Below are 23,350 nucleotides of genomic sequence, written 5' to 3'. Positions count from 1 at the left end.
CATGCTGCCAGTGGTCTGTTTAAACTACTAGCACACATCTCATACATACCCCACAAGACATGCTGCCAGTGGTCTGTCTAAACTACTAGCACACATCTCATACATACCCCACAAGACATGCTGCCAGTGGTCTGTTTAAACTACTAGCAGACATCTCATACACCCATACATACCCCACAAGACATGCTGCCAGTGGTCTGTTTAAACTACTAGCACACATCTCATACACCCATACATACCCCACAAGACATGCTGCCAGTGGTCTGTTTAAACTACTAACACACATCTCATACATACCCCACAAGACATGCTGCCAGTGGTCTGTTTAAACTACTAACACACATCTCATACATACCCCACAAGACATGCTGCCAGTGGTCTGTTTAAACTACTAACACACATCTCATACATACCCCACAAGACATGCTGCCAGTGGTCTGTTTAAACTACTAGCACACATCTCATACATACCCCACAAGACATGCTGCCAGTGGTCTGTTTAACTTCTCTTTCAACAACTTCCTTCCAGGCTTGGAACTCCTCATCTGCCTTCTTGAACCATCAGAACCAACAGAGGAATTTAGAATAAAACATCACTTCGTCACATTTTCTTCAGAACTCACCTTCCTCCTCCTCCTCCTCCTCCTCCTCCTCCTTCTCCACCACCTGTCTCACCCTCCTATTCCTGTCTCAACCGCCATCTCCTGTCTCTTCCTCCTCCTCGTCCTCCTCCTCCTTCTCTACCTCCTGTCTCACCCTCAATCTCCTGTCTCTCCCTCCACCTCATGTCTCACCCTCAATCTCCTCAATCTCCTGTCTCCCCCTCCTCCTGTCTCACCCTCCTCCTCCTGTCTCACCCTCCTCCTCCTGTCTCACCCTCCTCCTCCTGTCTCACCCCCTCCTCTTCCTGTCTCACCCTCCTCCTTCTCCTGTCTCACCCCCTCCTCTTCCTGTCTCACCCTCCTCCTCCTCCTGTCTCACCGCGTCCTGTTGAACAAGGTGTGTTGACCCATAATGGTGAGCATCTCCACAGCAGGTTCTGTAGTCTCTCTCTGCCTCCCTGTCCACTCTGCTCCTCTCTGTCTCCCTGTCCACTCTGCTCCTCTCTGTCTCCCTGTCCACTCTGCTCCTTTGTCTCCCTGTCCACTCTTCTCCTCTCTGTCTACCTGTCCACTCTGCTCCTCTGTCTCCCTGTCCACTCTGCTCCTCTCTGTCTCCCTGTCCACTCTGCTCCTCTCTGTCTCCCTGTCCACTCTGCTCCTCTCTGTTTCCCTGTCCACTCTGCTCCTCCCTGTCCACTCTGCTCCTCTGTCTCCCTGTCCACTCTGCGCCTCCCTGTCCACTCTGCTCCTCTGTCTCCCTGTCCACTCTGCTCCTCTGTCTCCCTGTCCACTCTGCTCCTCTGTCTCCCTGTCCACTCTGCTCCTCCATGTCCACTCTGCTCCTCTCTGTCTCCCTGTCCACTCTGCTCCTCTCTGTCTCCCTGTCCACTCTGCTCGTCTCTGTCTACCTGTCCACTCTGCTCCTCTGTCTCCCTCTCTGTTTAACGGCAAATAGCATTCTAGTATGCTCTGTTATTTTGTTAATTTGTTTCAAGTTTTCAAGTAATTATCTTTTGTTTACTCATGATTTGGTTGTGTCTAATTGTGCTGCTGTCCTGGGGCTCTGTGGGGTGTGTTTGTGACCAGAGCCCCAGGACCAGCTTGCTTAGGGGACTCTTCTCCAGGTTCATCTCTCTGTAGGTGATGGCTTTGTTATGGAAGGTTTGGGAATCACTTCCTTTTAGGTGGTTGTAGAATTTAACAACTCTTTTCTGGATTTTGATAAATATCGCCCTAATTCTGCTCTGCATGCATTATTTGGTGTTTTACGTTGTACACAGAGGATATTTAGCAGAATTCTCTATGCAGAGTCTCGATTTGGTGTTCATCCCATTTTGTGAATTCTTGTTTAGTGATCGGACCCCAGACCTCACAACCATAAAAGGCCATTGGTTCTATAACTGATTCAAGTATGTTTAGCCAGATCCTAATTGGTATGTCAAATGTTATGTTCCTTTTGATGGCATAGATGGCCCTTCTTGCCTTGTCTCTCAGCTTGTTCACAGCTTTGTGGAAGTTACCCTTTCTCTTTCTCTGCTCACTCCGTCTCTCTCTCTCTCTCTCTCTCTGCTCTCTCTCTCTCTCCCTCTTTCTCTGCTCTCTCTCTCCCTCCATCTCTCTCCTCTCTCTCTCTCTCCCTCCATCTCTCTCCTCTCTCTCTCTTTCTCTCTCTCTCTCCCTCTTTCCCTGCTCTCTCCCTCCCTCTCCCCCTCTCTCCCTCTCTCCCTCTTTCCCTGCTCTCTCCCTCTTTCTCCCTCCCTCTCCCTATCTCTCCCTCTCTCTCCCTCTTTCCCTGCTCTCTCCCTCTCTCTCCCTCTCTCTCTCCCTCTCTCTCCCTCTTTCTCTGCTCTCTCTCTTTCTCTGCTCTCTCCCTCTCCCTCTTTCTCTGCTCTCTCTCTCTCCCTCTTTCTCTGCTCTCTCTCTCTGTACCCTCTCTCTCTCTCTCTCTGCACTCTCTCCCTCTCTCTCTCTCTGGGTTTCAGAGGACCAAGACTCCCCCTTCCCTCTCTCAGTGACCTCTGTGTCATATTCAAGCTATAAAAGACAATGAAATAAGCATTGAAACTGATAGCGTAGACAGTGAGTAGCCCTGAGTCATGAGTGAAAACATAGATGATCAACCCAGTGGAAATATATCCATATGAACATGACTCTCCATGCTACTGTAGAAAGCACAGTGATAAATAAAAAGAGACTGACAGCAGCGTCTTGTCCACTTCATAGCTGTGTAATGGAAAACAGATGCAGGGATTGGTGGATTATCCCATTTTTCAAGACCATCTTTAAATCCATGTCAACCATGAGAACACAGTCTGCTATCTGTGGGTAGATAGAACACTTCCTTAGTGATGGATGTGATAGAATACTTAGTGATGGATGTGAGAGAACACTTCCTTAGTGATGGATGTGATAGAATACTTCCTTAGTGATGGATGTGATAGAACACTTCCTTAGTGATGGTTGTGATAGAATACTTAGTGATGATTGTGATAGAATACTTAGTGATGGATGTGAGAGAACACTTCCTTAGTGATGGATGTGATAGAATACTCCCTTAGTGATGATGTGAGAGAACACTTCCTTAGTGATGGATTTGAGAGAACACTTCCTTAGTGATTGTTGTGATAGAACACTTCCTTAGTGATGGATGTGATAGAACACTTCCTTAGTGATGGTTGTGATAGAACACTTCCTTAGTGATGGATGTGATAGAACACTCCCTTAGTGATGGATGTGATATAATACTCCCTTAGTGATGAATGTGATAGAACACTTCCTTAGTGATGGTTGTGATAGAACACTTCCTAAGTGATGGATGTGAGAGAACACTTCCTTAGTGATGGTTGTGATAGAACACTTCATTAGTGATAATGTGATAGAACACTTCCTTAGTGATGGATGTGATAGAAATCTTTCTTAGTGATGGATGTGATAGAACACTTCCTTAGTGATGGATGTGATAGAACACTTCCTTAGTGATGGATGTGATAGAATACTTCCTTAGTGATGGATGTGACAGAACACTTCCTTAGTGATGGTTGTGATAGAACACTTCCTTAGTGATAATGTGATAGAAAACTTTCTTAGTGATGGATGTGATAGAACACTTTCTTAGTGATGGATGTGATAGAACACTTCCTTAGTGATGATGTGATAGAACACTTCCTTAGTGATGGATGTGATAGAATACTTAGTGATGGATGTGAGAGAACACTTCCTTAGTGATGGATGTGATAGAACACTTCCTTAGTGATGGATGTGATAGAACACTTCCTTAGTGATGGATGTGATAGAACACTTCCTTAGTGATGGATGTGATAGAATACTTAATGATGGTTGTGATAGAACACTTCCTTAGTGATGGTTGTGATAGAACACTTCCTTAGTGATGGATGTGATAGAAACCTTCCTTAGTGATGGATGTGATAGAACACTTCCTTAGTGATGGTTGTGATAGAACACTTCATTAGTGATAATGTGATAGAACACTTCCTTAGTGATGGATGTGATAGAAAACTTTCTTAGTGATGGATGTGATAGAACACTTCCTTAGTGATGGATGTGATAGAACACTTCCTTAGTGATGGATGTGATAGAATACTTCCTTAGTGATGGATGTGACAGAACACTTCCTTAGTGATGGTTGTGATAGAACACTTCCTTAGTGATAATGTGATAGAAAACTTTCTTAGTGATGGATGTGATAGAACACTTTCTTAGTGATGGATGTGATAGAACACTTCCTTAGTGATGATGTGATAGAACACTGTGATGGATGATAGAACACTTCCTTAGTGATGATGTGATAGAACACTTCCTTAGTGATGGATGTGATAGAATACTTAGTGATGGATGTGAGAGAACACTTCCTTAGTGATGGATGTGATAGAACACTTCCTTAGTGATGGATGTGATAGAACATTTCCTTAGTGATGGATGTGATAGAACACTTCCTTAGTGATGGATGTGATAGAATACTTAATGATGGTTGTGATAGAACACTTCCTTAGTGATGGTTGTGATAGAACACTTCCTTAGTGATGGATGTGATAGAAACCTTCCTTAGTGATGGATGTGATAGAACACTTCCTTAGTGATGGATGTGACAGAATACTTGGTGATGGATGTGATAGAACACTTCCTTAGTGATGGTTGTGATAGAACACTTCCTTAGTGATGATGTGATAGAACACTTCCGTAGTGATGGTTGTGATAGAATACTTCCTCAGTGATGGATGTGTCACACTATAGGTCTTAACCCTCTGTTGTCCCCTGTCTTTATCCTGTTTCTACCTGACCCTGCTCAGCCTTACCTGTCTCTGTTGTCCCCTGTCTTTATCCTGTTTCTACCTGACCCTGCTCAGCCTCACCTGTCCCTGTTGTCCCCTGTCTTTACCCTGTTTCTACCTGACCCTGCTCAGTCTTACCTCAGCCTTACCTGTCTGAACTTATTAAATAATCTCTGTTATCTAATGTTCAGGGGATCAGGCAGGGCAGGTTCAATATTTTCTTATATGTTTATAGTGTGACAGTGTGTCCCACATCAACCTCTCAGCAGTCTGATGTTCTGGGGTTAAAATGATGTGTCACTGCAATAGCAGAGAATTCCCCTTGTATCAGCAGCCAATGGGGCTTTGTTTTACCCCTAGGGCCACTCCCTCCTCTGTTACGCCATTCAGAATTAGAACATTTGGCAAAGCTAGTTTTGACAGAACAGTGAGCTCTGCTTCCCTTCCCACATTGTGACAAACCCAGGAGGCACCGGGAGCTACCGGGGCCCTGCCATAACACCCTTCAGCCAATCAGCTGCCGCTTTCCTGGCTAATGATGCTGCTTCAGTCCTCAATAAGAGCCCTGTGCAGCGGGACATTTAGATGAGTCAGACAGAGAGAGTCTGGTTTATTAAGCCTCTCATCACTCCTTTAGGATCTCAGCCTAACAAGCATCAGGCTGGTTTATTAAGCCTCTCATCACTCCTTTAGGATCTCAGCCTAACAAGCATCAGTCTGGTTTATTAAGCCTCTCATCACTCCTTTAGGATCTCAGCCTATCAAGCATCAGTCTGGTTTCGTCTGGGCTGGAGGCATGATATCCACTCTGTTAAATAATACTGACTACACTTCATCAACACATTCTACAAATGGAAATAATTCAATTCAACAAATGAAAACAGTAATGTAGGATCATCCCCCGTTATGGTGGACTTATCTAACAAGGCATGGTATTAAGATTGGAAACACAACCATTTAAATCAGAAAATATAGGATATAATGGCAATTAAACATCCTGTTCAATTAATATAATATTTTCATTGTTTGTCCTATTCCAATATCATAGGAGAAAAAAACAACTGAAAATAGGTTTGCAAAATGGTTAGAGAAAATGTATATATTACATGCAAATCATTGCAATATGATGTTTTTTTTGTGTGAAATGAATGACTTTCCCAGTAGTGAACAGCTGTGGAGGCTTGGGGTACCGGAGCATTAGAGAGGTTAAACTGCCTATGAAATAGTGATGAAACCAGAGATGCTGGGACCAATTAAGACTCTCACTCCACATCCTCATCTATCCACCCTCCCCTCTCACTCCGTCCCTCCGTCCGTCCCTCCGTCCCTCCGTCCGTCCCTCCGTCCCTCCGTCCGTCCGTCCCTCCGTCCGTCCCTCCGTCCCTCCGTCCGTCCGTCCCTCCGTCCGTCCCTCCCTTCCTCCGTCCGTCCCTCCGTCCATCTGTCCATCTGTCCATCTGTCCCTCCCTCCCTCCCTCCCTCCGTCCGTCCCTCCGTCCGTCCGTCCGTCCCTCTCTCACTCCGTCCCTCCCTCCCCTCTCTGGAGCAGCAGACCCAGTAGAGTTTGTAGGTCCAGCCCAGTAGAGCTTGTAGACCAGCCCAGTAGAGCTTGTAGGTCCAGCCCAGTAGAGCTTGTAGTGCAGCCCAGTAGAGCTTGTAGGTCCAGCCCAGTAGAGCCTGTAGGTCCACCCCAGTAGAGCATGTAGGTCCAGCTCAGTAGAGCTTGTAGGTCCAGCCCAGTAGAGCTTGTAGACCAGCCCAGTAGAGCTTGTAGGTCCAGCCCAGTAGAGCTTGTAGACCAGCCCAGTAGAGCTTGTAGGTCCAGCCCAGTAGAGCTTGTAGGTCCAGCCCAGTAGAGCTTGTAGGTCCAGCCCAGTAGAGCTTGTAGTGCAGCCCAGTAGAGCTTGTAGGTCCAGCCCAGTAGAGCCTGTAGGTCCACCCCAGTAGAGCATGTAGGTCCAGCTCAGTAGAGCTTGTAGGTTCAGCCCAGTAGAGCTTGTAGACCAGCCCAGTAGAGCTTGTGGGTCCAGTCCAGTAGAGCCTGTAGGTCCAGCCCAGTAGAGATTGTGGGTCCAGTCCAGTAGAGCCTGTAGGTCCAGCCCAGTAGAGCTTGTTGGTCCAGCCCAGTAGAGCCTGTAGGTCCAGCCCAGTAGAGTTTGTAGGTCCAGCCCAGTCCTTGTAGGTCCAGCCCAGTAGAGCTTGTAGGTCCAGCCCTGTAGAGCTTGTAGGTCCAGCCCAGTCCTTGTAGGTCCAGCCCAGTAGAGCTTGTAGGTCCAGCCCAGTCCTTGTAGGTCCAGCCCAGTAGAGCTTGTAGGTCCAGCCCTGTAGAGCTTGTAGGTCCAGCCCAGTCCTTGTAGATCCAGCCCAGTAAAGCTTGTAGGTCCAGCCCAGTCCTTGTAGGTCTAGCCCAGTAGAGCCTGTTGGTCCAGCCCTGTAGAGCCTGTAGGTCCAGCCCTGTAGAGCCTGAAGTTCTAGCCCAGTAGAGCCTGTAGGTCCAGTCCAGTAGAGCCTGTAGGTCCAACCCAGTAGAGCCTGTAGGTCCAGCCCTTTAGAGCTTGTAGTCTGGCATGGTTCTTCGAGACAAGCCTCCCTTCATCTCTAACTAATGTGACCCGGTAACACCTGGGCCCAACATCCCATAATGTCTCTGTTTCTGTATTGTTATCATTCTGTTGCTATAGGGATGTCATTCCCTGTTGATTTATTAATTCTCCCTTCAATGAAAACCCAGGGACAGAATCAGCTCTTTTGAAATCCCTCATAAATGTCTGTAATTGTGCATCAAAGTTCTCTGCATTATTTCTGTCCCTGTCTGTCCTCTTCTCTCCCTCCCGTTCAGGCCTCGTGTATTTTGATGATATGAAACTTGACCACATTTACATGCAAATGGAAGTTCCAGATTAATGGGGACCAAATAGTGGGAGAAGAAGATTGCATGGTAATATGCGATTATGCCTTTAAATACATTTACCAATGTGTTGACGCTGAATTAGCATGGTCTGAGCACAAGGAAATCATGTCGGGCTGATAGCAATTTGGTTTTTCCAATTGGGAATACAATTTCATCAGGTCCAACTGTCATTTCTAATAATTACCTGTTAGCTCACTAAATTGTAGATTTGAACCCTGATGGAACTGTGAACAGCACAGTGGTAACTGGGGATCCTCGCCAGTCTCTACCAGCTCCTCAGATAATTATGAGAACAATCTGAACATGTTCAAATCTATTGAATAGACAGCAGAAATGAACAACACTGTAGAACTTGATATTCTCTAAGAATCATTGTCTCAATACAGATCAATCACAGAACGCAGCACAAAGGAAACAACTACAGTTCATTTATTGGAATATAATGATCGTTCATAACTAATAAATGACATCGATAGATTAGGAAAATGTTCTATACTATAGCTGCCATTACAGTTCCCATTACTGTACCTGTTATCTATAGTATATAAATACCACATCAGATCTGTCTACAGTGTGATTGACTCATTACTGTACCTGTTATCTATAGTATATAAATACCACATCAGATCTGTCTACAGTGTGATTGACTCATTACTGTACCTGTTATCTATAGTATATAAATACCACATCAGATCTGTCTACAGTGTGATTGACTCATTACTGTACCTGTTATCTATAGTATATAAATAACACATCAGATCTGTCTACAGTGTGTCTGCCTGCCATCTTAAGGGCTAAAATGTCAATTTGAATATTTCACCGGGAGATAATCTATCGCATGCTCTCTCAAGTGGTAAAGCAATATCACCGCACAAATACCCGCCCGTCACACAGAACTAAACGTCAATCATTTCTCAACCAAAAATGATGCTGACAGCTAAATACAGGCCTCAACGGTCCAGAGAAGAATTCATTACTTGAAAAATAAATGCAGAAATAGATGGTTTAATCTTCTTTTCTTTTTTCTATTTGTCTGCAAAATGATGAATATCAATTGGATGGTGTTGAGAGCTGAGAGTGTTTTGACATCTGATGTCCTGCTCTACCAGGCTCTGTGGAGCTTCACTCAGACTCACTCTGTTTAAGGCTTCTGTTCATCACCACTCTTTTTAATTAGTGCATTCTAATGCATCAAGAACATTCTAATGCATCAAGAACATTCTAATGCATCAAGAACATTCTAATGTATAAAGAACATTCTAATGCATCAATAACATTCTAATGCATCAAGAACATTCTAATGCATCAAGAACATTCTAATGCATCAAGAACATTCTAATGCATCAAGAACATTCTAATGTATCAAGAACATTCTAATGTATCAAGAACATTCTAATGTATCAAGAACATTCTAATGCATCAAGAACATTCGAATGCATCAAGAACATTCTAATGTATCAAGAACATTCTAATGCATCAAGAACATTCGAATGCATCAAGAACATTCTAATGCATCAAGAACATTCTAATGCATCAAGAACATTCTAATGCATCAAGAACATTCTAATGTATCAAGAACATTCTAATGCATCAAGAACATTCTAATGCATCAAGACCATATTTCCATTCTAAATGCATAAAGCCTTAACTTTCTTTGATCACATGAAAAAAACATGAGACTTTAGAAAAGTGTTAAAGTGGAAAGAAAACAGTCATTGTCTTCGGGCGTTGGTAGACTTCTTTATATTTCCACTCAAGAAAAACAAATAATTAGCAGCAGTCCCTAAAGAAATAATAAGCAGAGAGAATAATGTATTTGTGTCAGTCAACCACTGCCGTAGTAGCTCAACCTCAAATAAATAAACAGAATATTATCCAATCAATAATTACCTTTTCTTTTCTAATGGCTGCCGGGGCAGAAGACTTTTAAATCACTTTGTTTTTGCCTCCTTGTTCTCATGTAAACAGCCAGTGGCCATGACGGGATAAAGAGCCCACAGAGATCAGGGATCAGCCTATTGATGTTTCTGATAGGTTAGAAGTAGAACCATAGAGATCAGGGATCAGCCTATTGATGTTTCTGATAGGTTAGAAGTAGAACCATAGAGATCAGGGATCAGCCTATTGATGTTTCTGATAGGTTAGAAGTAGAACCATAGAGATCAGGGATCAGCCTATTGATGTTTCTGATAGGTTAGAAGCAGAACCATAGAGATCAGGGATCCGCCTATTGATGTTTCTGATAGGTTAGAAGCAGAACCATAGAGATCAGGGATCAGCCTATTGATGTTTCTGATAGGTTAGAAGCAGAACCATATAGGCCAGAGAGATCAGGGATCAGCCTATTGATGTTTCTGATAGGTTAGAATTAGAACCATAGAGGCCAGAGAGATCAGGGATCAGCCTATTGATGTTTCTGATAGGTTAGAAGTAGAACCATAGAGGCCAGAGAGATCAGGGATCAGCCTATTGATGTTTCTGATAGGTTAGAAGCAGAACCATAGAGATCAGGGATCAGCCTATTGATGTTTCTGATAGGTTAGAAGTAGAACCATAGAGATCAGGGATCAGCCTATTGATGTTTCTGATAGATTACAAGCAGAACCATAGAGATCAGGGATCAGCCGATTGATGTTTCTGATAGGTTAGAAGTAGAACCATAGAGATCAGGGATCAGCCTATTGATGTTTCTGATAGGTTAGAAGTAGAACCATAGAGATCAGGGATCAGCCTATGGATGTTTCTGATAGGTTACAAGCAGAACCATAGAGGCCAGAGAGATCAGCCGATCATAGGTTAGATCATAGCCGATTGCCTATGTTTTCTAATAGGTTAGAAGCAGAACCATAGAGGCCAGATGTTTCTGATAGGTTAGAAGCAGAACCATCAGGGATCAGCCTATTGATGTTTCTGATAGGTTAGAAGCAGAACCATCAGGGATCAGCCTATTGATGTTTCTGATAGGTTAGATAGAGGACAGAGAGATCCCTATTGATGTTTCTGATAGGTTAGAAGTAGAACCATAGAGATCAGGGATCAGCCTATTGATGTTTCTGATAGATTACAAGCAGAACCATAGAGATCTGGGATCAGCCGATTGATGTTTCTGATAGGTTAGAAGCAGAACCATAGAGATCAGGGATCAGCCTATTGATGTTTCTGATAGGTTAGAAGCAGAACCATAGAGATCAGGGATCAGCCGATTGATGTTTCTGATAGGTTACAAGCAAAACCATAGAGGCCAGAGAGATCAGGGATCAGCCAATTGATGTTTCTGATAGGTTAGAAGCAGAACCATAGAGGCCAGAGAGATCAGGGATCAGCCGATTGATGTTTCTGATAAGTTAGAAGCAGAACCATAGAGATCAGGGATCAGCCGATTGATGTTTCTGATAGGTTAGAAGCAGAACCATAGAGATCAGGGATCTGCCTATTGATGTTTCTGATAGGTTAGAAGCAGAACCATAGAGATCAGGTATCAGCCGATTGATGTTTCTGATAGGTTACAAGCAGAACCATAGAGGCCAGAGAGATCAGGGATCAGCCAATTGATGTTTCTGATAGGTTAGAAGCAGAACCATAGAGGCCAGAGAGATCAGGGATCAGCCGATTGATGTTTCTGATAAGTTAGAAGCAGAACCATAGAGGCCAGAGAGATCAGGGATCAGCCAATTGATTTTTCTGATAGGTTAGAAGCAGAACCATAGAGGACAGAGAGATCAGGGATCAGCCTATTGATGTTTCTGATAGGTTAGAAGCAGAACCATAGAGATCAGGGATCAGCCTATTGATGTTTCTGATAGGTTACAAGCAGAACCATAGAGGCCAGAGAGATCAGGGATCAGCCGATTGATGTTTCTGATAGGTTAGAAGCAGAACCAGAGAGATCAGGGATCAGCCTATTGATGTTTCTGATAGGTTAGAAGCAGAACCATAGAGGACAGAGAGATCAGGGATCAGCCTATTGATCAAATCAAAATCAAATCAAATTTATATAGCCCTTCGTACATCAGCTGATATCTCAAAGTGCTGTACAGAAACCCAGCCTAAAACCCCAAACAGCAAGCCCCGAGTCCCTGGGTTCGCGCCCAGGCTCTGTCGTAACCGGCCGCGACCGGGAGGTCCGTGGGGCGACGCACAATTGGCCTAGCGTCGCCCGGGTTAGGGAGGGCTTGGTCGGTAGGGGTGTCCTTGTCTCATCGCGCACCAGCGAATCCTGTGGCGGGCTGGGCGCAGTGTGCGCTAACCAAGGTGGCAAGGTGCACAGTGTTTCCTCCGGCGCATTGGTGCGGCTGGCTTCCGGGTTGGATGCGTGCTGTGTTAAGAAGCAGTGCGGCTTGGTTGGGTTGTGTATCGGAGGACGCATGACTTTCAACCTTCGTCTCTCCCGAGCCCGTAAGGGAGTTGTAGCGATGAGACAAGATAGTAGCTACTACAACAATTGGATACCACGAAATTGGGGACAAAAAGGGGTAAAAAAAATAAAAAAATAAAATGTAATTTACCACCTTCACAAGTGCCGTCTCAGTGCTATGATGGGGTCTAAAACCAGACTGAAGCATTTCGTATACATTGTTTGTCTTCAGGAAGGCAGTGAGTTGCTACGCAAGTTTTGAGAGGAATGGAAGATTCGATATAGGCCGATAGTTTTTTATATTTTCTGGGTCAAGGTTTGGCTTTTTCAAGAGAGGTTTTATTACTGCCACTTTTAGTGAGTTTGGTACACATCCGGTGGATAGAGAGCCGTTTATTATGTTCAACATAGGAGGGCCAAGCACAGGAAGCAGCTCTTTCAGTAGTTTAGTTGGAATAGGGTCCAGTATTCAGCTTGAAGGTTTAGAGGCCATGATTATTTTCATCATTGTGTCAAGAGATATAATACTAAAACACTTGAGCGTCTCTCTTGATCCTAGGTCCTGGCAGAGTTGTGCAGACTCAGGACAACTGAGCTTTGAAGGAATACGCAGATTTAAAGAGGAGTCCGTAATTTGCTTTCTAATAATCATAATCTTTTCCTCAAAGAAGTTCATGAATTTATCACTGCTAAAGTGAAAGTCATCCTCTCTTGGGGAATGCTGCTTTTTAGTTAGCTTTGCGACAGTATCAAAAAGGAATTTCGAATTGTTCTTATTTTCCTCAATTAAGTTAGAAAAATAGGATGATCGAGCAACAGTAAGTGCTCTTCGGTACTGCACAGTACTGTCTTTCCAAGCTAGTCGGAAGACTTCCAGTTTGGTGTGGCGCCATTTCCGTTCCAATTTTCTGGAAGCTTGCTTCAGAGCTCGGGTATTTTCTGTGTACCAGGGAGCTAGTTTCTTATGAGAAATGTTTTTAATTTTTAGGGGTGCAACTGCATCTAGGGTATTGCGCAAGGTTAAATTGAGTTCCTCAGTTAGGTGGTTAACTGATTTTTGTCCTCTGGCGTCCTTGGGTAGACAGAGGGAATCTGGAAGGACATCAAGGAATCTTTGTGTTGTCTGTGAATTTATAGCACGACTTTTGATGTTCCTTGGTTGGGGTCTGAGCAGATTATTTGTTGCAATTGCAAACGTAATAAAATGGTGGTCCGATAGTCCAGGATTATGAGGAAAAATATTAAGATCCACAACATTTATTCCATGGGACAAAACTAGGTCCAGCGTATGACTGTGACAGTGAGTGGTTCCAGAGACATGTTGGACAAAACCCACTGAGTCGATGATGGCTCCAAAAGCCTTTTGGAGTGGGTCTGTGGACTTTTCCATGTGAATATTAAAGTCACCAAAGATTAGAATATTATCTGCTATGACTACAAGGTCCAATAGGAATTCAGGGAACTCAGTGAGGAACGATGTATATGGCCCAGGAGGCCTGTAAACAGTAGCTATAAAAAGTGATTGAGTAGGCTGCATAGATTTCATGACTAGAAGCTCAAAAGACGAAAACGTCATCATTTTTTTTTTTGTAAATTGAAATTTGCTATCGTAAATGTTAGCAACACCTCCGCCTTTGCGGGATGCACGGGGGATATGGTCACTAGTGTAGCCAGGAGGTGAGGCCTCATTTAACACAGTAAATTCATCAGGCTTAAGCCATGTTTCAGTCAGGCCAATCACATCAAGATTATGATCAGTGATTAGTTCATTGACTATAATTGCCTTTGAAGTAAGGGATCTAACATTAAGTAGCCCTATTTTGAGATGTGAGGTATCATGATCTCTTTCAATAATGACAGGAATGGAGGTGGTCTTTATCCTAGTGAGATTGCTAAGGCGAACACCGCCATGTTTAGTTTTGCCCAACCTAGGTCGAGGCACAGACACAGTCTCAATGGTGATAGCTGAGCTGACTACACTGACTGTGCTAGTGGCAGACTCCACTATGCTGGCAGGCTTGCTAACAGCCTGCTGTCTGGCCTGCACCCTATTTCATTGTGGAGATAGAGGAGTTAGAGCCCTGTCTATGTTGGTAGATAAGATGAGAGCACCCCTCCAGCTAGGATGGAGTCCGTCACTCCTCAGCAGGTCAGAAGCTATGTTGCGCTTGGTGATCTCTGACTATTTCATCCTAACATCGTTGGTGCCGACGTGGATAACAATATCTCTATACTCTCTACACTCGCCAGTTTTAGCTTTAGCCAGCACCATCTTCAGATTAGCCTTAACGTCGGTAGCCCTGCTCCCCGGTAAACAGTGTATGATCGCTGGATGATTCGTTTTAAGTCTAATACTGCGGGTAATGGAGTCGCCAATGACTAGAGTTTTCAATTTGTCAGAGCTAATGGTGGGAAGCTTCGGCGTCTCAGACCCCGTAACGGGAGGAGTAGAGACCAAAGAAGACTCGGCCTCTGACTCCAACCCGCTGCTTAATGGGGAAAACCGGTTGAAAGTTTCTGTCGGCTGAATGAGCGACACCGGTTGAGCGTTCCTACAGCATTTCCTTCCAGAAACCGTGAGAAAGTTGTCCGGCTGCGGGGACTGTGCCAGGGGATTTATACTACTATCTGTACTTACTGGTGGCACAGACGCTGTTTTATCCTTTCCTACACTGAAATTACCCTTGCCTAACGATTGCGTCTGAAGCTGGGCTTGTAGCACAGCTATCCTCGCCGTAAGGCGAGTACAGCGACTGCAATTAGAAGGCATCATGTTAATGTTACTACTTAGCTTTGGCTGTTGGAGGTCCTGACGAATCGTGTCCAGATAAAGCGTCCGGAGTGAAAAAGTTGAGGAAAAAAAAAAATATATATATATATAAACGGTAATTAAAAAGTAAAAACCGTAAATTTGTCAGGTAGCAAAACAGGTTGGCAACAAAACGCACAGCAACTCGAAAACAAGTCTGCAAGTTGTGGAGTTGATGTTTCTGATAGGTTAGAAGCAGAACCATAGAGATCAGGGATCAGCCTATGGATGTTTCTGATAGGTTACAAGCAGAACCATAGAGGCCAGAGAGATCAGGGATCAGCCGATTGATGTTCCTGATAGGTTAGAAGCAGAACCATAGAGGCCAGAGAGATCAGGGATCAGCCGATTGATGTTTCTGATAGGTTAGAAGCAGAACCATAGAGGCCATAGAGATCAGGGATCAGCCGATTGATGTTTCTGATAGGTTAGAAGCAGAACCATAGAGGCCAGAGAGATCAGGGATCAGCCTATAGATGCTTATGAGAACTTCTTTGGGATAGGGGGCAGCATTTTCACTTTTGGATGAATAGCGTGCCCAGAGTGAACTGCCTCCTACTCAGTCCCAGATTCTAATATATGCATATTATTAGTAATATTGGGTAGAAAACACTCTAAAACTGTTTGAATTATGTCTGTGAGTATAACAGGACTCATATGGAAGTCAAAAACCTGATACAAAATTCAAAACAGGAAATAGGAAATCTGAGGTTTGTAGTTTTTGAACTCATCCCCTATTGAATACACAGTGGGATATGGGTCATTTTGCACTTCCTAAGGCTTCCACTAGATGTCAACCGTCTTTAAAACGTTGTTTCTGTCTTCTACTGTGAGGGGGAGCGAATGAGAGCTGTTTGACTAAGAGGTCTGGCAGCAGCCTCGTTCTCAGTCACGCGCGTTCACATGAGAGGTATCTCTCGTTCCATTGCTTTTCTACAGACAATGGAATTCTCCAGTTAGAACATTATTGAACATTTAGGATAAAAACATCCTAAAGATTGATTCTATACTTAGTTTGACAAGTTTCTACTACCTGTAATATAACTTTTTAAACTTTTCTTCCGACGTTCGGCTCGACCTGAACACGCTTTTGGATTTGTTTTACCAAACACCGTAACAAAATAAGCTATTTGGACATAAATGATGGACATTATCGAACAAAACAAACATTTATTGTGGAACTGCGATTCCTGGGAGTGCATTCTGATGAAGATCATCAAAGGTAAGTCAATATTTATAATGCTATTTCTGACTAATGTTGACTGCGCAACATGGCGTATATTTATTGTGGCTGGTCTGAGCTCCGTACTCAGATTAGGCTTTTTCCACAGCGGTTGCATTTAGGAGAAGTGTTTCTAGTTCCATGCATAACACTTGAATTTTCATCAACATTTATAATGAGTATTTCTGTGAATTGATGTGGCTCTCTGCAAAATCACAGCATGTCTTTGAACTACTGAACATAACACACCAATGTAAAATGAGATTTTTGCATATAAATATGCACTTTATCGAAAAAAACATACATGTATTGTGTAACATGAAGTCCTATGAGTGTCATCTGATGAAGATCATCAAAGGTTAGTGATTAATTTTATCTCTATTTGTGCTTTTTGTGACTCCTCTCTTTGGCTGGAAAAATGGCTGTGCTTTTCTGTGACTTGGTGGTGACCTAACATAATCGTTTGTGGAGCTTTCGCTGTAAAGCATTTTTGAAATCAGACACTGTGGCTGGATTAACGAGAATTGTATCTTTAAAATGGTGCCTTATACTTGTATGTTTGAGAAATTTGATTTAGGAGATTTCTGTTGATTTGTATTTGGCGCCCTGCAATTTCATTGGCTGTTGGCGAGGGGTTCCGCTAGCGGAACGGGGTTAGTGCGCTGTAGTTACCTACAGCGTTAGTGCACTGTAGTTATGGTAGGAACATTATGCCACCTCTACAAGACCTTCAATCTCAGGAGCACATTACCACAACTGGCCATTATAACTAAAATATAGCATACAAATACTGTCTTCAAAACTCATTTTGGAGAGATATGATTTCTTCTTAATTAAGGACCTTCCCTCTTGGGAACCCAGATTGTCAGAGGAGGCTGACTAAAGCATGCTGACTGGGCTGAATGGGCAGTATGGCAATATTAGCCACTGGGCCCCACAGTTGAGTGGTCTGGCCCCTGGGCCCCACAGTGGAGTGGTCTGGCCCCTCTGTAGTGGTCTAATATGGCTCAGAGGGCCAGAATGTTGGGCCTCTGACATCAAGGATCGATCCACTCTGAGAGGGCAGGGGTATTGGTGGGAGGGTCTTCCTCATTAGCTGTCTACAGCAGAGCAGGCCCGGGCTCAACCTCCCCCTGGGGAATCAGAATGGTTCTGGCCTGATGATATTTATGATGATGATGATGATGATGATGATGATGATGATGATGATGATGATGATGAAGTTCACAGACACTAAACTGTTGGTGAGCGTTAATAGCAATTACAAAAGTGTTAAGTCACAGCAATGAAACCAGAAACAAAAAAGCAATACTCAAAGATCACACACACACACACACACACACACACACACACACACACACACACACACACACACACACACACACACACACACACACACACACACACACACACACACACACCCCCCCAGCATTGTCTATTTAACTAGGAGCTATGACTATGCGCTGTATAGAGAGATAATCACCTCAACATTATCTATTGAACTAGGAGCTGCTACTAGGAGCTGTATCTTGTATAATAAGAGAGGTAATCACCTCAGCATTATCCATTGAACTAGGAGCTGCAACTAGGAGCTGTATCTTGTATAATAAGAGAGGTAATCACCTCAAAATGATCTATTGAACTAGGACCTGTATCTTGTATAATAAGAGAGGTAATTACCTCAACATTATCTATTGAACTAGGAGCTGTATCTTGTATAATAAGAGAGGTAATCACCTCAACATTATCTATTTAACTAGGAGCTGTATCTTGTATAATAAGAGAGGTATTCACCTCAAAATTATCTATTTAACTAGGAGCTGTATCTTGTATAATAAGAGAGGTATTCACCTCAAAATTATCTATTGAACTAGGAGCTGCTACTAGGACCTGTATCTTGTATAATAAGAGAGGTAATTACCTCAACATTATCTATTTAACTAGGAGCTGTATCTTGTATAATAAGAGAGGTAATCACCTCAACATTATCTATTTAACTAGGAGCTGTATCTTGTATAATAAGAGAGGTAATCACCTCAACATTATCTATTTAACTAGGAGCTGTATCTTGTATAATAAGAGAGGTATTCACCTCAAAATTATCTATTTAACTAGGAGCTGTATCTTGTATAATAAGAGAGGTAATCACCTCAGCATTATCTATTGAACTAGGAGCTGCTACTAGGAGCTGTATATTGTATAATAAGAGAGGTAATCACCTCAGCATTATCTATTGCACTAGGAGCTGCTACCAGGATCTGTATAGAGAGGTAATCACCTCAACGTTATCCAATGAACTAGGAGCTGCTACTAAGAGCTGTATAGAGAGGTAATCACCTCAGCATTATCCATTGAACTAGGAGATGCTACTAGGAGCTGTATCTTGTATAATAAGAGAGGTAATCACCTCAAAATTATCTATTGAACTAGGAGCTGCTACTAGGAGCTGTATCTTGTATAATAAGGTGTTGTCACTAAATAGTGTTATGAGAACAAAGCAGAGTCCCAGGATAATTGGCCTTTTTGTTCCCGGCGGAAGAGGAACGCAGCTCCCCTCAGCTCAGCTGATGAGACTCCAGTGCATATAGAGCTATCCAGGACCCCCCCACCTTCCTAGACTCTTTAGTCTGTATAGACTCAAAGGAACCTGCTGGGAAATAAAGCACACACACACTAAATTAAAGAGAGCGAGGGAGAGAGGGAGATCATTATGTATTAATACATTATTAGAGCAGAGATAAATCAGTACGTTCTCATCTTGACTGAATATTCAGTCGTAGACCTTATCTCATATACTGTAATGCCAGTCAGTCCCCATCTAAAGTATATTAATAATAACTGACCTCTGAAGCCTGCACTTGTCTTCCAACACACTGTACATAACTAATGGGAAATGGCACATATTGTTCAACTGCTCAGTGTAAAATGGTTCTTAACCAGGTCTTAGTAAAATGACCAATTATTTCCACTAGTTTATCAACATTGTGGATCAGTGTAACGTTAAGCTGACGTTAAAAGGACAATGAATGCTAGCTGTTCTCAACCACTCTAATTGGCCAGTAGTGTCTAGCTCCCAACCCTCTCAACCCTGTTCTGAACCATGGATGTTCTTTGTTGCTCTGACAGTCAGTGAGCTCTGCTTCTGCTTGTTAACAGGGGAAATATGCAGAAACAGCTCTCAACAACCCTCCAGCCTGGAATTAGTGTCTCCTGTCAGGATCAACATCAACGTTAGCATCTACAGTACTACAGTCGTCTACAGGGACCCTCAACGTCAGTCATCTATAGTGGTACACTACAGCTGGGCTCAACAGGAGTTTTAAAGTTTCATGTCCTCCCCTGCCCCCTCAGCCAGCTCTGTCTCACAGCGCTCCTCTGTCTCAGCAAGAGAACACTCCAGAGAGAACACTCCAGAGAGAACACTCCAGAGAGAACACCCCAGAGAGAACACCCCAGAGAGAACACTCCAGAGAGAACACTCCAGAGAGAACACTACAGAGAGAACACTCCAGAGAACACTCCACAGAGAACACTCCAGAGAGAACACTCCAGAGAGAACACTCCAGAGAGAACACTCCACAGAGAACACTCCACAGAGAACACTACACAGAGAACACTCCACAGAGAACACTCCAGAGAGAACACTCCACAGAGAACACTCCACAGAGAACACACCAGAGAGAACATACCAGAGAGAACACTCCACAGAGAACACTCCACAGAGAACACTCCAGAGAGAACACTCCAGAGAGAACACTCCACAGAGAACACTCCACAGAGAACACTCCACAGAGAACAGAGAACAGTCCAGAGAGAACAGTCCAGAGAGAACAGTCCACAGAGAACACTCCACAGAGAACACTCCACAGAGAACACTCCAGATTGTGTTTGTCTTGAATTTTTTTTAAATTATTTTAAATTTTATTTCACCTTTATTTAAAGCTAGTTGAGAACAAGTTCTCATTTGCAACTTCGACCTGGCCAAGATAAAGAAAAGCAGTGTGACACAAACAACAGCAGAGTTACACATGGAATAAACAAACATACAGTCAAAAATACAGTAGAACAAAAGAAAACAAAAAGTCTATATACAGTGAGTGCAAATGAGGTAAGATAAGGAAATAAATAGGCCATGGTGGCGAAATAATTACAATATGGCAATATTAAACACTGGAATGGTAGATCAGCAGAAGATGAATGTGCAGGTAGAGATACGGGGGTGCAAAAGAGCTAAATAAATAAATATATACAGTATGGGGATGAGGTAGGTAGATAGATGGGCTGTTTACAGATAGGCTAAGTACAAGCTGGTGCTTAAAGCTAGTGAGGGAGATGTGAGTCTCCAGCTTCAGAGATTTTTGCAGTTCGTTCCAGTCATGGGCAGCAGAGAACTGGAAGGAAAGGCGACCAAAGGAGGAATTGGCTTTGGTGGTGAGCAGTGACATATACCTGCTGGAGCGCGTGCTACGAGTAGGTGCTGCTATGCTGACCAGTGAGCTGAGATAAGGCGGGGCTTTACCTAGCAGAGACTTGTAGATAACCTGTAGCCAGTGGGTTTGGCGACGAGTATGAAGCGAGGGCCAACCAACGAGAGCGTACAGGTCGCAATGGTGGGTAGTATATGGGGCTTTGGTGACAAAACGGATGGCACTGTGATAGATTGCATCCAGTTTGTTGACTAGAGTGTTGCAGGATATTTTATAGATGACATCACCGAAGTCGAGGATCGGTAGGATGGTCAGTTTTAAAAGGGTATGTTTGGCAGCATGAGTGAAGGATGCTTTGTTGCGATATAGGAAGCCGATTCTAGATTTAATTTTGGATTGGAGATGCTTAATGTGATTCTGGAAGTAGAGTTTACAGTCTAACCAGACACCCAGTTATTTGTAGTTGTTCACGTATTCTAAGTCAGAACTGTCCAGAGTAGTGATGCTGGACGGGCGGGCAGGTGCAGGCGGCGATCGGTTGAAGAGCATGCATTTAGTTTTACTTGCGTTTAAGAGCAGTTGGAGGCCACGGAAGGAGAGTTGTATGGCATTGAAGCTCGTCTGGAGGTTAGTTAACACAGTGTCCAAAGAGGGGCCAGAAGTATACAGAATGGTGTTGTCTGTGTAGAGGTGGATCAGAGAATCACCAGCAGCAAGAGCAACATAATTAATGTATACAGAAAAGAGAGTCGGCCCGAGAATTGAACCCTTTGGCATACCCATAGAGACTGTCAGAGGTCCGGACAAGGAGGAGTGGATTTATCGGTGGTGACAGTGGTTCCTAGCCTCAGTGCAGTGGGCAACTGGGAGGAGGTGCTCTTATTCTCCATGGACTTTACAGTGTACCAGAACTTTTTTGAGTTAGTACTACAGGATGCACATTTCTGTTTGAAAAAGCTTGCCTTAGCTTTTCTAACTGCCTGTGTATTTCTTCCCAACTTCCCTGAAACGTTGCATTTCACGGGGGCTATTCGATGCTAATGCAGAACGCCACAGAATGTTTTTGTGCTGGTCAAAGGCAGTCAGGTCTGGAGTAAACCAAGGACTATATCTATTCCTAGTTCTACATTTTTTGAGTGGGGCATGCTTATTTAAGATGGTGAGGAAGGCACTTTTAAAAAATAGCCAGGCATCATCGACTGACGGGATGAGGTCAATGTCATTCCAGGATACCCCGGCCAGGTCGATTAGAAAGGCCTGCTCGCAGAAGTGTTTTAGGGAGCATTTGACAGTGATGAGGGGTGGCCGTTTGGTCGCAGACCCATTACGGATGCAGGCAATGAGGCAGTAGTGATCGCTGAGATCTTGATTGAAAACAGCAAAGGTGTATTTGGAGGGCGAGTTAGTTAGGATGACATCTATGAGGGTGTCTGTGTTTACTGATTTGGAGTTGTACCTGGTAGGTTCATTGATAATTTGTGTGAGATTGAGGGCATCAAGCTTAGATTGTAGGATGGCCGGGGTGTTAAGCATGTCCCAGTTTAGGTCACCTAGTAGCACGAGTTCAGAAGATAGATAGGCGGCAATCAATTCACATATGGTATCGAGGGCTAGCTGGGGGCAGAGGGAGGTCTATAGCAAGCGGCAACAGTGAGAGACTTGTTTCTGGAAAGGTGATTTTTAGAAGTAGAAGCTCGAATTGTTTGGGTACAGACTTGGATAGTAATACAGAACTCTGCAGGCTATCTTTGCAGTAGATTGCAATACCGCCCCCTTTGGCAGTCCTATCTTGGCGGAAAATGTTATAGTTAGCAATGGAGATTTCAGGGTTTTTGGTGGTTTTCCTAAGCCAGGAGTCAGACATGGCTAAGACATCTGGGTTGGCAGAGTGTGCTAAAGCAGTGAGTAAAACAAACTTAGGGAATAGGCTTCTAATGTTAACATGCATGAAACCAAGGCTTTTACGGTTACAGAAGTCAACAAATGAGAGCACCTAGGGAGTGGGAGTGGAGCTAGGCACTGGATTAACCTCCACATCATCAGAGGAACAGAGGAGAAGTAGGATAAGGGTACGGCTAAAAAATATATGAACTGGCCATCTAGCATGTTCGGAACAGAGAGTAAAAGGGGCAGGTTTCTGGGCACGATAGCATAGATTCAAGGCATAATGTACAGACAAAGGTAAGGTAGGATGTGAGTACATTGGCGGTAAACCTAGGCATTGAGTAATGAAGAGAGATATAGTCTCTAGAGATTTTTAAACAAGTGATGTCATTGCATATGTAGGAGGTGGATTAGCTGGCTAGCTTCAGTTGAGGGATTCCAGATCCGAAGTAAATATAAATACTTCAGGGAAAGAAAGCATATCCACACCACATTGGGTGAGGCGGGTTGCAGGAGAGTATTTAGATGAGGTTTAGCAAAACATTTTAAAAGATGGTAAACGATATATACAAGGGACACGACAGGACAAAGACGTCTGACTGCTACTCCATCTTGGATTTTCAATGCAATAATGATGCAGCATCAATTAAATCTAACTCAGACAAATGAACCAACCAACTCACTAACTAACAGACCTCAGGAAGATGAACCAACCAGCCCACTAACTAACAGACCTCATGAAGATGAACCAACCAGGTCACTAACTAACAGACTTCAGGAAGATGAACCAACCAGCCCACTAACTAACAGACCTCACGAAGATGAACCAACCAGGTCACTAACTAACAAATC

Source organism: Oncorhynchus clarkii, unplaced genomic scaffold, assembly GCF_045791955.1.
Source record: "Oncorhynchus clarkii lewisi isolate Uvic-CL-2024 unplaced genomic scaffold, UVic_Ocla_1.0 unplaced_contig_2184_pilon_pilon, whole genome shotgun sequence".
NCBI lineage: Eukaryota > Metazoa > Chordata > Actinopteri > Salmoniformes > Salmonidae > Oncorhynchus > Oncorhynchus clarkii.
The sequence above is the reverse complement of the archived record's forward strand: the minus strand, read 5'-3'. Positions refer to the sequence as shown.